This window comes from Lactuca sativa, chromosome 4, assembly GCF_002870075.4.
Source record: "Lactuca sativa cultivar Salinas chromosome 4, Lsat_Salinas_v11, whole genome shotgun sequence".
NCBI classification, from domain to species: domain Eukaryota; kingdom Viridiplantae; phylum Streptophyta; class Magnoliopsida; order Asterales; family Asteraceae; genus Lactuca; species Lactuca sativa.
In genome coordinates, this window is record NC_056626.2 from 62,971,393 (window position 1) to 62,978,603 (window position 7,211).

Here is a 7,211-nt window from a genome sequence, read left to right on the forward strand (position 1 = left end):
TTCCATAACCTAAGCCTTTAGATTTGAAATGAAGCATAATATTATCTCCCTTAATTATAGCAAAACAACTTTTCAACCCTTACGACTTTGCAAAGTATAACTCTTGTTTTCTATAATTAATATTGCTAACTTGCAATACTTGCCTTAATAATCATGCAAACACAACATTTATGCTCCCACTATCATGATGATTATTATCATATAAGCATAACACTTATGCTCCCACTAGCTTTGACATGTATTCAGAAACCAGCTTAACTTCCAGAAAAACAATACCTATTGAATTTCTTAAGTTCATATTTCTAATACATAATGATTTGATAATCCTTTATCTAAGCTTCTCAAACTTATACACATTTGCATTAGATAGCTCATATGTGTGTCTAAACAATTCAGACTAATTGCCAAATCTCACAATTCGAATCATGGAAAGGGATACCGTAACCATAATCGAATTCGAGAATACAATTTTCACAATCACTATCTTCTTAAAATCTCTCTTAGTGAAAGCATTTCCTCACAATCATTTTCATGAAGGAGGGAATCTTATGACACTTAGATTTTAATGGTGTATGATAGCTTATTTTATTTCCTTATTTTTATTAGTTTATTTTAGATTTTTAGATCTTTTTATCATTAATGCATTGTATTTTATTTATATTTCTTTAGTATGGATCGTACCGGGTGCTTGGTATGTTGCATGAGATATTTTGTAGGTTTTTCGGTGCTTGTTGCGGTTGCGGGTTGATTGGAGACGGGCTTAGTGGGCTCCCGAGGCATTATTAGGCTTGGCGGAATCAAAGAGGAATAATTGGGCTTTGAAAGTTATTGGCTTGGATTATTTGGGTTTGTGAAGATGGATCATAAAATTCTAATTTTGGGCTTGGAGTATCCATTTGATGGCTAAATGATGATTGGTGCATTTCAAATTACATGGACAAGGGAGGGGGACCAAAGGAATCTTTGGTAGTGGAAGGGTGGAGTGGCTTGGTGGACCAATAGCATGACTGCAACATTTGTGCGGGTGGAATTTTCGTCGTGCGGGTACCCGCGCAACTGCCCAGTTTGGGCATTTTGGTCATTTGGCTTGCCATAACCTTTGGGGATCAGATCTAGAGGCTCATTCACGATTTTCCACCATTGGTGACCTGCAAGAGGCGATTTTGGGAGCTAGAAATCATTTCCTTTCATCTTTCCAAATCTTAGGTAGTTTCTTTATGCAATTAGATTATTGTTCTTGTTACTTTGTTTCCATGAGTGGCTAATACTCTTATTTGGTTGACTTTGGCTGAAAACCAATGAATGTTTGTAGGTTTTGAAGGATTTATGTTGATTATCAATTTATTCCATGTTTATGATTCTAGTTTGCAATTTTTATGCTTATTTGATGCTTTAATCATGAGCTTAGTATTTGATTGAGCAATGGTTGATTTATTTCATTGATTTTGCATTGGATCATTGAATTTATCTAGAACAAAGGCTTTATGATGGTAGAAATCATCTCTAGCTTATGAATCATATCTCCTTTATGGATGTGCAAGCATTTGACATCCTCTAGGAATTGGGGATTCCTTCATTCTTAAGGCTAATTGATTTCTTGGGATTAATTGCTTCAATTGACCCTTGATCTTAATTAAGGTGTGTTGTGGGCTTCCCCAACCTCCATACTACCTATGAGTAATCTTGGCATATCATGCTTCATGATTGCTATAACCAATTTGGGATGAAGGATAAGCTTTGTATTAGATCCTAATGATAAACACACAAATGTTCATTGTGTTGAATTGCCTTAGTTAACCAATTATTTCCAACCTTTGAGCATCTCATCAACTTGCTTAATTGCAAGGTTTTTAGTTATTCAATTATTTTAGTTTTCAAGTAATCAAACAACCCCCCCCCCCCCCCTTTAGTTTAATTGTAGTTAGTTTAAATTTCATTAGTTCTATTAGATTGCATTGGTGATTGAATACAACCATTTCCCCGAGGATCGATACCCCTTTTTACCATTATATTACGTTTATCTAGCAATCAAAGGGTGTAATTTGCTTGGCGGGCTTGACATCCCATCAGTGTATGTGTTCCTATCCATGTGAATTTGTCAAAATCAAAGTTTGCGACAAATCCAAACTCATATGGACCGAACTTTCTCAATCTTGATTTCTTGCCTTATGGTAACACGAGTGTCCACCATGTCTTCCAAGTAGTTAAGCATCTCACCCTTTCCTATCAATGTGCTTTCCATTGATCAGGGTGCTTGCCTTTTATGCGTTCAAATGAGAACTCATAGAACTCATATGCATAATTAACTCAATTGGAACGGCACATAAACAAGATAGTGTCAACACGATAGGTTGTGAACCTCAAGTCGTGTGCTAGTGATGATCGGTAAGGTTTATTCTTGATTAGTTCTTGAAACCTTTTAAGACCATTAAGACTCCCACTAACTCCTTGACATATAGGATTCTCTTGTCAATAAACATTTCTTGACAAACAAATATTCAAGAGTTAGTGTAGTTTTTATCAAGACAAAACACTTCACAAAATTGGTCCTAGTTGGTCTTTGTCTTTTCCAAGACATCACAACTTTCCAATTTCGAATGTGCAGGAATAAGAAAACATTTTCAAATTCCACATTTGATGAATGTTATAAACCTTCTTAAGACTTGTCACTCAATGTCATAATCTTAACTCTAAGACTTGTTTTGGAACGAAGTATGAATGACTTCATGATTTAACCATTTCTTCTATTCTTGATTCCTCTTCTCAGACATACAATTGTACTAAGACTCACTTAGAGGATCAATTGAGATATGGTTCTTAATCATTAAGACCTATCATAAAACATAATAAAAGGTACTCTCCCTTCTTCTTAGAATAGAGAAACTTTTATCTTTCTGCCTACTTGATTCTTCTTATTCGTTTTGCTATTGATTTAAACTCTTTCAATCAATTCAGAATTACACTTAATCTTACAAGTATAATCATATTTACTGAACCTTCAGTAAATCATGACGAATATCTTTGTCACTCTTGTGGTGGACTTGATCAACACACAACTTTGTATACTCGATCTCCTAGTCCTTCACTTGACACTTTGTCAACGAATTAGTCTAATTTCCAAATATGAAATTTCTCATTCATCATTCAACCAAGTTGCATGATTCCAAGTTTCTGTCCAATTGAAACTTGGGCGATGAGAAACTCTCCCGATTTGGTAAATTCTCGACATTTCCACAAATAACATAATTAAGAATCAAATCCATTATTGTTAATAATAGAAACATTCAAGCATCAATTTTTCATACACGCCATTGCAAGGATAAATAAATAATATAAAATCAAATTTTGTTTTATTGCGGAAAAAATTGTCCTTACAATGAAATTCAATTGAAAACCATGTTAATACATATTTCTTGGCAATCTATTCTAACTCCAAGTATTAGCTCAAGAATCCAATCTTCAAGCAATGCGATCGAAATCCATTTCTTCACGATTAGATTCCGCTCACTTCTTCCCTTAAGCTTCCTCTTTTTTCTTTGATCCTACAAAACATCAAATGTAATCTTATCACATCATGTATTAAGAATCTAGAATAGGAACTTAAAAGAGTTAGTTAATGGATTTTACCTAAAGTAGAGCCATACGTTTTGACTCTCCCATCTCTTAGATCTCTTAGGTAAATAGGGAAGCTTCGTCTCCAATGCCCCTTCTCTTGGCAATAAAAGCAAATTGACTATTTTGGAACAGCACATGGAACTACTTCAGACTTTGTCTTTCTCTTATGATCAAACTTTTCGATCATGACATGCCTTTCATTGCCATTGCCTATATCCATAGATGTCTGGAAGGCAGATTCACCAATCAACTTTGCTTTTCCAATGCGCCAAACCATTGCTGATTCAGCAGCAATGAGCATATAGGTGAGATCGATGAGGGTCACATTGTGGTTCATCATATAGTACTCTCTTACGAACTCACTATATGAGTTAGGAAGTGGCTGAAGAACCCAGTCAACAGCCAGCTCCTCACAGACAACGGATCCCAACATTCTTAACCTATCAATATGTGACTTCATCTCTAGGACGTGTGCACACACCGACTTTCCTTTTTCATGTTTACTTGCCAAAAGGGCTTGAGTGAGCTTGAACTTTTCAAGCCTTCGAACTTGTGGGTTAGGGAGAATAATTGGAGGAGGTGGAGGAAGTAAAGCATGATCTCTTGTTCCTTGATCGAATCATGGAATATCATCTTCATGTGGAAAGCTTGTTCTACGGGATTTGGGAAGACCATAGTTGTCGTACTTTGAAATTTAAATAGTTAAACCTAATTGTTTTGAAATGTTTCAAAACATGCCCTCAAGTTTTGGAATTTAAATTGTTTGATTAAATAGTTTAATTTTTGAAATTTTAAATTCTAAAACCCTAATTTTTGAAAAAGTTCAAATTGCACCCTTATGGTTAATTAAGTGTATAATTAAAAGACAGTTAATAAATCCATAGTGATATGGTTTACATTTAATTAAATTAAAAGTGTAATTTATTAAATTAGATCACCTAGTATTTTAAAAGTGTAAAATACACCCTTTATACTATACATAACATTAAAAGTCTAATATTATATATGTATAACTTAAATGCTAGTCTTACCGTTAGTAGGCATCATTCACGAAGCCGATCTATAAGGGGGGGGGGGGGTATAAGGTTATGGCCTATAAAATGGCCGTTTAATGGGTTTCCACTCTCACCCACCGCTTCCTTGATTGGTGGAGGGTCGTTAGGCGAACGGGTAGGATAGGGCAAACCCTTTCCATTAAAAGTATAATGAAATATAAAGTAACTAAATGTTTTACAAAATTCTAAATCTTAATTACTTTAGGCAAAAGTGAATTTGATGCAATTCCATGAAATTACACTTTGTACCCTTGCGAAGACGTTAGTGGAGCGTGTGTGGTTAACCGGCACACTAAAGGGTTCTAAGCAAAGGTGGCAAAGGGTAACTCAATGTTTGTCATAGTTTGGTGGAGCGTGTGTGGTTAATCGGCACATCGAATAGGTGACTGTAACATTGGGGGCACCATGTAAGTTTGCATGGTTACTCACACCCTGTTTTGTGATCCTCGACATCCCAGTCACAAATCGAGGGGCATATCAAGATTTAACCATGTCATTGAAGAGTTCAATGAATCTCAAAGGATCTAGGAGTTTTTCAATACATTTAAAACTTAATCTCCTTTTCGTTTTTCATGGTGGAAAATTAGTGAATCGTCATTCACTTACCTTCAAATGTTCTGCAATTTGGGTTACAACATCCCTCTCTCAAGTTGTAGAATATTGTGTGGGGTCCTAGCCTTAATATCTCATTTGGATGTTTTATTAAGGACTCAATCAATCAACTAACTTGAATTTTCTCCCGTTTTGTAGATGTCAAAGTATGACAACTATGGTCTTCCCAAATCCTATGGAACAAGCCTTCCATATGAAGATGATATTCCACGATTTGATCGAGGAACTAGAGATAGTGCTTCACTTCCTCCACCTCTTCCTATTGTTCTCCCTAACCCACAAGTTCAAAGGCTTGAAAAATTCAAACTCACTCAATCTCTTTTGGCAAGTAAACATGAAGAAGGAAAGTCAGTGTGTGCACACGTCTTAGAGATGAAGTCACACATTGACAGGATAAGAATGTTGGGAGTCGTTGTCTGTGAGGAACTAGCTGTTGACTAGGTTCTTCAGTCACTTCCAGACTCATATAGTGAGTTCGTAAGAAAGTATTATGTGATAGACCACAACATCACCCTCATCGATCTCAACTATTTGCTTATTGCTGCTGAATCAACAATGATTTGGCGCACTGTAGAAGCAAAGTTGATTGGTATATCTGCCTTCCAAACCTCTATGAACGTAGGCAATGACAACGAAAGGCATGCCATGGTCGAAAAGTTTGACCATAAGAAAAAGACAAAGTCTAAGGTAGTTCCATGTGTTGTGCCAAAGAAGTCAATTTGTTTTTCATTGCCAATAGAAGGGGCATTGGAGACGAAGCTGTCCTGTCAACCTGAGAGATCTAAGAAATAGGAGAGTCAAGAAGTATGGCTCTACTTCAGGAAATTAAAATCCACTATCTAACTCCATTAAGTTCCTATTCATTGATTCTTAATACATAATGTGATAAGATTACATTTGAATGTTTTGCAGGATCAGAGAAAAGAGAGGAAGCTTGATGGAAAAGCAAGATGAATCTGATCACGAAGAAATGGATTACGATCGCATGGATTCAAAGATCAAATTTTGAGCTTGGAAAGTTATAATAGATTTGTTAGGAATATTTAGTTACATAGTTTTTTAATTTGATTTTGCATTGTAAGGACTTGTTTTCCGTTGCTTTTATGAATAAAATGAATTTTGATTTGACTTATTTATATCCCTGCAATGAAATTGTTATGAAAAATTGATGTTTGTATATTTCTACGATAAATGGATGTGATTTTTAGTTATTTTATTTATGGAAGTGTAAAATTTCTATAAATAAGGAAAGATTCCCATCGCCCAAGTTTCAGATGGACAGAAGCTTGGAATCATATGATTTGAATCATGTGATGTATGGAAATCTTAGTAGGAAATTAAGACTAATTCCTTGATCACACAAGTATGTGAGTCAAGTGAAAGACTAAAGGACTAGAACACAATGTTGTGCACTAGTCAAGTCCACCACAAATAACAATAAGACTATTTGTCATAATTTACTAAAAGTCTAATAAATGTGGTTATACTTACAAGATTAAGTGTAATTCTGAATCATTGAAAATTTTCAATGAATGGCAGAACAAATAAGAAGAATCAATTAGGCAGAAAGATAAAGGTTTCTCAAATCTAAGAAGAAGGGAGAGTACTTTTGCATCGGGTTTTATGATCATCTTAATGATTAAGAACCACATCGCAATTGATCCTCTAAGGACACCTTAGTGCACTAGTATGGCTAAGAAGAGGAATCGGAAATTTTTGAAATGGTTAAATAAAAAAGGACGAGTCATACTTCGTTCCAAAATCAAGTCTTAGAGTCATGCTCCAAGATTGTGAATTGAGTGACACATCTTAAGAAGTTCTAACACACCCATCAAATGTGAAGTAGAATTTTTTTTCTTACTCTTGTAGATTTGAATTTGGTATAGTGTGATGTCTTGGATAAGATAAAGACCAACTAATACCAATCGT